At 37.0% G+C, this 12,038-nt stretch overlaps 1 protein-coding gene across 3 annotated transcripts in view; it reads right to left on the bottom strand.

Moving 5' to 3' along the window:
• The window catches only part of ZNF644 (zinc finger protein 644), a 29,178-nt gene extending 18,556 nt beyond the window's left edge, over positions 1-10,622 (bottom strand). For all 3 annotated transcript variants that reach the window (XM_086462782.1, XM_086462783.1, XM_086462784.1), the window contains exon 1: positions 10,588-10,622. The gene's annotated coding sequence lies outside the window, so the exon portion shown is untranslated. The remainder of the gene's footprint in view (positions 1-10,587) is intronic.
• Positions 10,623-12,038: the final 1,416 nt, after the last annotated feature.

Here is a 12,038-nt window from a genome sequence, read left to right as displayed (position 1 = left end):
TAAAACGTTACACTGTGCAACCTTGTCAGAGACTCCTTTCCATATTGTGTATTTATGGAGATTGTGAACTATTCCATATGGATCTGATTAGAAGTCTTCTATGGTAATACAGCTGTCCCTACAGATTTCAGTCTTTGAATCAAGCCTGAAATGCTTACTGTATCAATAATATCACTGTTACATTTTAATAATTTTCTGCTAATTATCACATTTTTTCCAGCTATCAGGGTGGTACGACTCACTATTTTACGTGCAGGACAACAGCAACAAAGTTAGCAGTTTTAACAGCGTAGTATTAAAAAAAACATAGAAAATATCTTTTTAAATTACAGTAATTTAGCGTCTTGTGATGACGCCGAGCCAAGATGAGTACTTCATTTACATTATCTACTCCATGTACAGAAATTTATGCAGTAATTATGACTGGTGTAACTGGACACAGGCAAGAAAACATTCCACATAATGCCATCGATTTTGAGGATACGTTATCCTCTAACTCATACTATTCAGGAAGCACAACACCCAAACTGAAACACTACTTAACATGAATTTTTTCCTTCTGGGGAAAAAAAAAAAAAAGGCATTGTACACTAAGACGTAACCACAGCTATGCAATAGTCTTTGCATATTTCCATCACAGTCTTAAAATTAACTGCTTTACTCCATATCAGAAATACAAAATTACTAATTCTGTCAACATTTATAGTAAATAATCCTTACTCAGTGTATCTGAAAAATAAAACATTGAGATCAAACTTTTAAGTTTGCTGCAAAGAGTGCTTATTATGTCCTCTACCAGGGAAAGAACTATGCAGTTGAGGTAATTTTTATTTAAGCGCATAGCACAATACACCTCGGAGATACAGAAGTGTAAAAATGGCAATGCCCAAAAAGCCTGCACAAGTGTAAACAATCCCAGGCTCCTATTTTTGAAAGGCTGGGCCAAACTCAATTCAATTACTTCAGTTCAGCCTAGAACGACTGTAGTGCAGTTAACAGTGGTATTCCTGGCTTACAGGATATGCTATTTATTATACAGAAAGCATTTCTTATTCAAAAGTAGAAAACAACCAACTATTTAGCCAACTAAGCCACATTCCACCCCTATTTAATTAAGTACTTTAAAATTTACATAATTTTAATATTGTTTTTCTTCATAAAATACCAGTTTTTAAAATCATGAGTTCTGCAGATATGACTGCCTGTGGCCAGACAGGCTAAGCATTAAAAAAAGTGTAAGGTCAGATCTATCTTCAAGCTGACAGATCATAATTTAAATGCCTTAAGCTAATCTTATTGTCTCAAAAATCTTGAACATCAGTATTTTTGCAAACTATCAGCACTTGCTATAACACCCTTACTACACTACATCTTGAGGTTACTACAGAAGAAATGAGGTGATAATTGCATATTAACATAATTATTCGGTAATCCCTCTGAGCAAGCTTCCTAGGTCACTCAGTAATTCAGATTAGATGCAACCTTCCCGTCATCAGATCTATGCTGTCCACTTTCTGTTCATTAATAATTCTTTTTCATAGGAATGTACTTAATTCCATTGTTCTATGTACATTATTAATTGTATTTATTACCAGTAGGTTTACGACATTTCCAAGTTCTTATTTCATAATGACAACCTTTGCTACGTAATAGGGTCACTCACCAAATTAAGAGTACCGCCTTCATGCAACGGCAGTTCATTAAAGCCTACACTCCAGTGCTAAGCGTACTACGCTGTTCCCTACTAGCAGTTGTAGTTAGACTCGCCAGTTTCTGTGACAAACCCCGTGTTATTTTACTAGATTTGAAAGCACACTGGGGCTGAAAAATTAAGATGGAAGAATTTGGTTGAGTTTGTGAAAAGCGTGAAGTGCTTTTATGTGTTTTGATACCAAGTTTTTCATTACATTCATAAATATAAGCCAATGAGTTAAAAGCACACTATTAAGTGGCACAAAAACTCAGAAGCCATCTCCTAAATGAATTGAATTTAGTCAGCCTAGTTAAAGTCACTCAAGAAATACAGTATATTTCAACAGTGCTGTCATGAAGGCAGAAATGTACTTCTGACTTATGAGGAGTTACACAGCACAAGTTCTTTAAGCAGGTATGTCAACAACCAGGACATTCAAGGGATTATTCAAATACTCAAGAGACAGGAAAGGTGTTTCAGGTTTGCACTGTTTCCATTTAGATTTTTCTTCAAGACTTTGTTATGTAAATAGACAAAACTAACAAACCCTATCATTTTCTCCACAAGCATTCCTGTAATAAAGCTTTCTCAAATGACAGGTTATATTAAAGACAACGGAACCAAAGTCACAGATTTTTAGGCAACAAACAGCAGACCAGAGAGAGCTTAAGTATATCATAGCATAGGACTAAAGAGGCGTCTCCTTCCATTTTGCCCCACTAAGCAGTCCATTCCTTCAATAACAATCATAGCACACGTTGAGCACAGAGCTTCCACCAAAACTAAAATGTTTAAGAACCTTTGGAAAATGAAGGTTTGCACAGAGGAACTAGTAGTGCATTAGCATAAACCAGTCACATCTTGAGGAAAAAAATAACCAAGTTATTTAGAGGACAGCTGCACAGTATTTTTGCCTCTTCCATACAGTAATGCACACAGTTGACACCTCCTGAGTTGTAGATGTTACCTAGCAATATTGATACCCAAAGTCAATAAAATCACAATACTTTGATCATTAGAAGAATACCTATTACTTGTTCTCCACTTTATCTCTTCTTAAAAAGCTATCCAGATCCACTCTTCATATGGAAATAGAACCACAAAGCCTGACAACCAGAGGAGTCAGTGACTCACCTTGCCTTCCTCCAGCTTCTATTTGTGTTTGCAAATTAAGGTGTTGAAAATACATTCTCTTCTGCACAGCACAGAAACGGACTATTTGTAGACTGCCTGACTTAGCTTTGAAACCTACAAATTCACCTGAACATTTCTGGATTTTTTTAAACTTCTGTAGTGAAGGCACGGCTCGTTTAATGTGCACAACACCACGAATGCTGCCCTCCCACACCTACTTTACAGACAAGGATGTGGTTATTAATATACCCACAGTCTGAGGAGTTCCACTGAAAACTAGTTATCTTCAATTCAGATCCATAGCTGTTCACACGAAAACACAAATGTCTGAAAACTCTCATAGGTAATCAGACTCCCAGATTAAAAATTATTTTTAAAGCAGCAAGAAAAAGTACTGATACAAGACTAAGACATTGTATTATGCCTAAATAAAGAAATACACAGTCATTGCCACCCACAGTATAACCTTTTGTTATACTGCTGAAAGATTCACCGAGTTGTCATATACCTGTGGAAAAAGCTGACTGAAGAGAAACTCCGCATTATAGAGGAGTCATCACACAAAAGCAGCCTGTCTTTTCAGGAAGATTACACTTGAACATCAAACCTGAAGCATGCTTTTTCAGAAAGTTTATTTACCTGAAACTTTGTTTCTAATGGAACAATTTACTCAAAAGCTGTGTGTCAGGTAGTAAGGAAAAACCATTTCCCTAAAAAGTCAAAATTTCAGAAATTTGATTCCTAGTCTAAAATGTTTAAGAGGGATATTTCAACATCTCACATGTGAAAGGAAACGACGCAACTGAAGAATGACTGTCCTACAATTCAGAAATCATGGACGATAATACCATTACTGCCACCAACCATTCTTAATCTTATTCGTCTAGTATTGATTTGCTTGGGAAAATAAACCAGTTTGTCACAATGGGGTGCATCATGCTAAAATTCAATACTGAAATCAATAAAATAAATGACAATACAATTTAAGTGTCACAAGAATCAGATGTATGACATTAAAGATATGCTTCTAGTTCTAAGCGCTAATGCAGCAGTTAAAGGTGGTTTCACTGGTAGAGACTTTTCAAAGTAAGGTATTTCTAGAAGATGCCTATCAGTACAAAAAAAACAGGACTTTGAATCTGGTAATTTAAGAACAGTCACACATTGTCTGGAAACTCCACAGGCTTCGGCAACTCCCCCAGCTTCTGTAACTCCCCCAAGCACTCCACCACCCTGTTCACAGAGGACAGCCAAGTACTGAAGTCTCCACATTCCTGCAGCTCTTTGTCTAGTTTGGATTTTTAGTAGTATGATCAAGTTTGAATTGCACTGCCATTAGTTGCTACTGAAGGAGAGAACTACAATTAAATACTGAATTTTCCCAAATGCAGACATACATGGTAACGACCAGCAGCATTCCAGTAAGAGACACAAAAGTTTGAAAAATACCAACTTAATGCTCTGTGATAACACACACTATTTCTCTTCAAAACTGTTCCCTTACATACTTCAGCGTGCACAGATAAATTATTTCCCTTTACGTCAATCTCACATGCTCACACCTTTTTTTATCTCTAAAGAAACTAAATGTTTGAGAAAACACTTTTCATCTATTTCATCACCATTACCCGTGTTTTTCAGTCAAACATATTCTTAAGCCTCAAGTACAGTACCAAAAATTGCTTTTATCTAGACACAATACAACCAACAGTTTATTTTATTAACCACCAGCATTACAAAACAAGAAAGTTTTTCCTCATTACAGTCTATAAATAAAAGCTCTGCTCCCATCCTTGTTGCAAGACAGTATTTTTATCAGGCTGCCAAAAAAATAAGGGTTGAGATCAGTGGTACAACTGCAGTCGGTGGCCAGTAACTAGTGTTGCATCCCAGGGTCAATACTGGGTCCAACACTGTTCAACATTTTCATTAATGACCTGGATGATGGCGCAGAATTTCCTGATGATGCAAGACTGAGCAGAGTGGCCGATACGCCAGCTGGTTGTGCTGCCATGCAGATGGACCTCAACAGGCTGGAGAAATGGGCTGACAGAAACCTCAGGAAGTTCAACAAAGGGAAGTATGAAGTCCTGCACCTCATTTTCTATTAGTATTTCTACAATTCAGGACTTCCCACAGGATGAATCTTTCTTCTATGTCACAATTTACCTAGATGCCTTCTTGATATGTCCCATCTCAGAGGGGCCTCAGGACACTGCATTCTCAGCATCAGCTTTTCAGGCAATACAATGAAAATACTTCCTCCTCGCAGAACCCACTCCCACCAGCAATGCTGTTACAACTCCAGTCGCAGAGTGAGACATTTCAGAAAGAGCACGTTTAGGAAAGCACCTGCATTCCTCCAGGCCCCAGTCTCACCACTACAGTCCTGTCATGGGGGTGATACTAAAATGAAAGACCTGCTGTCATTGCTGAAGATTTTGGCTTGCAGGGAAGAGGAAGCAGCCTCCACACATGGCCATATGCTGTCAAATGACAGTGCTATACATCAGAATTACGCTTTTCTTTGTGGCAAAGCCAATTTGAATAACTCCTGCCTTCCTCCACCCCCCCCATGTGCCTTCTTTCACACTTGATCAACAATTTCATTATCCAGTTTAAAAGGCTAGGACCCACGCGCTGCTGAATCAGCACAACTGAGAGGCAATAACTATGAGTAAGGGCACAAACTTACTAGCTTTGTTGACAGAAAAATCTACTGGGGAGTCTTTTCCTAAAATGTGTATCAATAAATAAAAAGTGAAAATGCAGAGAACGTTTCAGAAGGCAGCTTTGGCTGTCCTCTAACTGCAAAAGACAACATTATGAAGAACACTATCGTGAAGCAAATTTTATGTTCTAAAATTACTTGAAGTACACTACTCAATCGAAATAAAATGCTAGAAGTAAATGCTAAAATAATTCAACTGGGGAACATTAAATACATCTTCTGAGAATACTATTAACACAAGAAATACTCTTAAATTACATATTAGACATGACAGCTAGATTTTCCATAGAGACATACAAATGCAAATCCTTCCAGTAGGTTAAATAAAAAGTATTTTCATCTCTAAAACACATCACTAACTTTCAGAAATTTTAAAACAAATCTACTTTCCCTTATCCCATAGTTTTACAAAATCAAAGTCACTTTATTTGCTCAGAAACAAGTCCGTTTGAAGCCAGGTACTGCCACCAAGTGGTGGTGAAATTCTGCACGCAAATCTAATTATTCCCCACGTGCAGAGCACAGTGAAGTGAAAACATTCCCCCAGCCACCAAATATGAGCGATGGTGTACTAACACGAAGATATTTAAAATCAAAGCAGAACCTACAGAATTTTCATATCCAAAACTAAAACTGACTTAATTTAAACCAAAGGTTTTTTCCTACAATTCGGTCTTTTTGTTCAGACACCTTCTGTGAGCTGCTGGGTAAAGAACCCTTTTTTCCAAATCAAGTCCAATATGTATCAACAAACTGATTCTAGTAATTAGCTGTTTTCCATAACTCTATACAAATCCCCAATGATTACAACTACGTGGCCACAGAAGTCTTATTTTCACCGTAATCCCCAATTTCAGAGAAAGGTGAATTCATCAACTGAATTCACTGAGACAAAAGACCTCTTAAGGTATAAACATCCAGCTTGTTATTTGGATAAGATATTCAACACACTTTTGTACAGTATGTAAAGATCACAGCTGGGAAGGATTTTTAGAAGTCAGGTATATTTACCTATTTTTACAGGAATACTTCTCAAGTTCATTAAACTATACTGTTAGTTACCTGCATGAACTAGTCCTGAAGCGTCAGTCCTACAGATCACAGATGAAAACTTGCAAGACAACAACCTGATGCTGCATAACGCATTTACAGTACAACTTTCTTAAAGATGACTTTAAGAACAGTTTAATCTGATTTTATTGAGACAGATCTTTGAACGTAACACACCTTTCAACTTTGGAAAAATTCTGACCTTATGTCCTATTATAGTAAATAAAAGTTGTAATTCTTTTTATCCAGCATGACCTGAAACATACCTAGCAATTTCTCATGCTTTTTGGCTGATAAGTATTTGCAGTACATATTTTAATAGTATCGCAAATTTTAAGATTGTCTCTCCCGCTAATGTAGAGAGACTTCTTAACTCCTAACACATGCTATCTCACCCAATTATAGAAAGACTACCTGAAATGAACACTCTGCTTTCACTCAATTTAATTTAGAACCTTAGTGTAACAAAGTACATTAGTGATATTCACTGATCCTTACCAAGCACACTGGCTCTCATCATCCTCTATACTCTTTCAGTGATCCAAGAGCTAAAAAGCTAAAAATATTGTAAGTAACAGTGCCAGGTAAGGTCAAAAAAATCATCTTGTAGCTTTTTAGACTAAGAACAAAAAATTCTGTCAACTTGGAGAAAGTTATCATCTTTACTGATGGACATATGAAACAAGACTTTTTAAAAGAATATATATATATATATACACACACACATATAAATAACTCTGTACACGACCAGATGAACAGACAAAACTCTTAACTTCAAGTGACAAGAAGATGGGTCACTCTCCTAATAATTGTTTTTTTGTTTAGTTGGGTTTTTTGTTTGGCTTTTTGTTTGTTTGTTTGGGGGTTTTGTGTTTTGTTTGTTTGAAGTTATCACCGTAACTGATTTAATGGCAGAATACTCAACTTCATGTTATCAGGATAATACGAACAAGATAAAAGTTGTATGAAATTCCTCTCTGAGCCAAAGAAACGCAAATCACACATACTCAAATTTATCCTGTGCAGAATTCTGTATGCAACCTATCCTTTTTCAACACCTGTGGTGCTATTACTCATTTATTACATCTTTTACTTCTTGGTAAAGCAATACTAAATACATTCAAAATAGTTTCTGGAAGCAAGTCTGGTTTTGCCTGGTATCTCAAATGCTTAAAATCTGACCTACTCTACAAGCTGTTACAGAGAAATTCATCACAAGCATCTACCTTCTGTAACCTTTCCTGTTACCCAGAAGTGTGACCCATTACCCTGAGACTATTTTTTCCTAGCTTCCCCCATATTTAAAACAAGATAGGTCCTCCTACGGAGCTCAGAAGATGCAGTCTGGAAGTCAGAAAAATCTAAGAACAGACACTACAGTTATCCCAATAAAGTACATTCCCTGTTTGTAAACAGTACCTCACACCTGTGTGGTTTTAGCTGGCAAAAGATTTTTTTATTTATTTCCAAAAGTCAGGATATCACACCTTTTATATTTGCATTAGGAAAGCAAATGATTTGAAATTAGAAGAACAAAAAGCCCAAATCCTTTACTCAAAGAAAACCTATGCAGAGAGCACACTATCATTAGGAAATGCATTCTGGTCAACAGTACAAGAAAAATGTTTGAGCAAATCATTAAATCACATTTTCAGCTATTGCTTTAAACGACTTAAGCTTACACAAAAGGACAAGTCTGCACTGAGTTGTGGGAGTTCAGTTCATTGTTTAGAAGTCTACAAGATGCTGCAGCCACTACACTCATGAGCGGAGACAGAAGACAGAGGCAGTTGGGAAATGCAGGTTGCTGTTTAAAATGAAGCCTTTCAGTCATCCTTGATGCCATTCTCTGAACCTTCTTCAGCTCTGCTATGCCATTTGTCAGTTACAGGACTAGACTAGTACTCAAGCAGCAACACACATTGCAATGCAATGCATCTATGGTATACCACAAATTTGTGTAACTGGATCTGGTTTTTGTTTTGTTCTGGTTTTTGCTTTGTTCCCTGATAAAGCATAATATTTTCACTGATTTACTGACTATTCAGCTGTCATTTTCACAGAACTGTCAGAACCTCAAGATCTCCCCCAAGCAGTAACAATACTGATCAAACGTCATTACACTGTTTCCATGTATTCTTTCACACATTTTTCTGTCCTCTTGTTATGTATGCAAGAGTACAGGCTTTCTCCGCAGAGACAGCTTTCTTCTATTAATACACAGCTAACCACCATTAAGATGAAAGGTCTTTGGAGTTTCATTCAGAAGACTACATGCTTAAAGAACAGAGTTATTTATATATTAGACTTCTGAACTAATTTTCTGTATTTAAACCAGTAATGAGATAACATATAAATTAAGAAGAGACAGAATATAAACTGCAACGATTAAGTACTGAAAGCATTAAAAGACACAGGGAACAATCTAAATCTTACTGTGAATTCCACTCCCTAGCTACCATTCTTGTTTTACACTCATCCTCAGATAAAGAAAAAGTATTTCCTTTTGCAGAGCTATAGTTACCCCTTTTCTCAAAGCAGCACATTCTAGAAACCTGCAAAGTCAGGCCAAGGCAGTAAACATCCTCAACATGTAAGTATACGCATACTACAGCAGTATAGCCTACTTTTACTTGTTCATCGTTCAGAAGTCAATTCATAATTGAAGTCCTGAACCAGCTATACATTATACAAAGGAACAATACTGAACACAAGAGTTATTTTAAATTCCCCACAAAGTGTTCTGCTATTATCAGTATTCGAAAAGTTGACAGCACTGGCTCTAAAAAAGTCTCAGCAGAACAGCAGAGACAAACAAACCAGGTCACGCCTATTTTAAAAAGCACATACTACATTTCTAAAGCTACATTAAGTCTACGTATTAATCGGAGATTAGAAATCAAGAACCAGCTCATTTGAGCAAACGGGATCTCCCTCTCACCTCTTCAAAACACAAAGTCACTGCAAGCAGCTGTATTCTGAGATGCCACATTAGTCAAACAGCAAGCAGGGAACTTGAGAAGCCAGCTTGTTACAGAAGCCTGTGTACAGGAGACCATCATGCTCTGTCTCCACAGCAGAGGATTTACCAAACTGCGGGGCCTCACCTAAAGACACTCTTGAAAGACTCGAGCTAAAACAGGTTAAAGCAAACTGCTCTTTGTTAAATGTTTTGTGTAATTTAATGGACAAGAGATTAATTTTATAATTCAGAGTATTCCTGAAGTAGAATATCAAGTAGCAGGAAGAGAAACAAAATCTGGCCTTAGCTAACTGTTTTCTCAAAATAAGGGGGCGGGGAGGGAGGAGGAGAAATGCCAAAGTTACAGAAAATTGTCCCTAGATGGACACTTTGCAATTGCAAATGGACACTGAAGTTCTACAGCTCATGAGTACCAGCAGTAGATTTTTATATACTTTGTTTTTCAAATACCTCCCAAAAGGGTTCCTGAGGACAGGAAAGGGGGAAAACAAAACCAAACCACAACACAATTTCATTGTTAAAAATCTGAAATGCTATTCTCGTAGCTGGTCAAATTTCCCACATGGTTATTTATTAATAGAATAAGTGCAAGTTTAACACACTGCTTTGACAATGCAAAGTACACTTGCAGTACTTTAAAACCCGGTGGATAATAGGCAGAGGATGACATTCACCTGAAGTATTCATAATTTTGGCACTCAAAACCTAGCAAAATGCCTTGATAGCTTTTTGACTGTAATTGTCTACGGAAGAAAAGCATAATTATCATCATAATCTTAAATATTAGGGGTGTGTGTATTTTTTTCCTATTTTGGTATCACGGAAGTAACACTATGTCCATAAATTACAGTAATCAAGATACAAGTTTCAATAGAGTTTTCACTGATCACTTTTTCTGAGTGTTAGTGGTATACGCTAACCAAGGAATCTGAAAAAAAAAACCAAAAAAACAAACAACTAAACAATCCAAACCAAACCCACAAAACTTCTACTCACCTTTGTTTATTTAAGCTGCGAGATCCACTTCCACACTAAAACAAACCTGCAAAATAAAACAAGAATTTACTGTACAGCTGTCATTGTATTCTAGACCATCAGACAAGACAGGCAAAGCAGAGATAAGAAATCCGTAACTACAGAAGTATTCTATCAGCTTTGTCTCAGGGTAGAAATACCAAAATTCCAGTGGTCTTCTCTCAAACATGTAATTTTCAAACAACATAGATGTTGCTACTTTAATTAAAAAAAAAAATCCACCAAGAAATCGTATCAAATACACACATACTATTAAACTGAGAAGAACAGGGGGGAAAAAGTTGCACGGCAAGGAAAGCTCTGCTGCATTTTCCGCTAGTGCCTTCAAAGTCAGCGATCTTACTAAGTTCCCTGAATGGGGAATGAAGCACAGTAAGGAAATGGTTACAAATGAAAGCTTTTTTAAAATATTTTTAGCAAAAATGATCAACACATCTGAGATTAAGTGTTGGCAGGTTTTAAACCCAGCCCTCACTAATTCCTTGCCTTTCCTAGGACAAAGTTTATTATTTTAAGGCTAGCTGGCCCATTTTAAAATCATAACTAACTTTGTCTTCATGAAGGCTGATAAACGTCAGATTTGCTCTAATTTCAGTTCTGCTCACGGATCTTTAACAGAACTAGCTATACAATGAAATTTTTCTCTTCCTAGTTGGAGATATCAAGCCATGTAACATTTGGAAGCCTCTGAAAGTCACTCAAGCTGTGCAAAACCAAGAATGGATTTCGGCACAACATCTCTACTGACCTGGGTCTACTTCTAATGAAGACACCACAACTAGCATACAGCTTTACAGAGAGGGTTACTCGTATCTACACTAAACTAATGTATCCATCACCAAAATTAACTCGGCAAGATACACCTATCCTCACACACTGCCTAAGATTCCTTCCCTCCGTTTGTTCATACACAGCGTTTTGATTCTGAGTTCCCTGGTCAGCCTGTAACTGTCTCAAAGCCAACTGCCTAAATTACAAAGACAGAGAGCAAGGAAAGACAGACCTTTCAAAAAAGTCTTCTGGGCAATATAAAGCAACAAAAGACAAGTCACCAGGCTTCTTTGCCTAGCCCCAGGATCATTTCCTAATTATCACATTAAACTGTAGCCTTTAAGCGTCAATGTTATTCAAAAGACACACTCATTTCTCAAATAATTTTATTACACACACACAAAATTCTTCAGTCAGGTTTTAGAGTAATATTCACGTGCCTAGAGAAGCAAAAGTGTTATTTTCGAACAGCAGCGGAGGGCTACTGTATGTTACAGAAGGTAAATGTAAAGCTGCAGTTAAAAACGCCCACAAAATACACCCTGCACGCATGAAGAGCCAAAACACCTTTCAAAAAACAGGAAAGAAGGTCTGTGCAGGCTTTACACTATCAAACACCAAGATCAGCACTAAACCAGGCA

This window comes from Leptosomus discolor, chromosome 3 (assembly GCF_034619465.1).
Source record: "Leptosomus discolor isolate bLepDis1 chromosome 3, bLepDis1.hap2, whole genome shotgun sequence".
NCBI classification, from domain to species: domain Eukaryota; kingdom Metazoa; phylum Chordata; class Aves; order Leptosomiformes; family Leptosomidae; genus Leptosomus; species Leptosomus discolor.
This window is presented reverse-complemented; position numbering and strand designations above follow the sequence as displayed.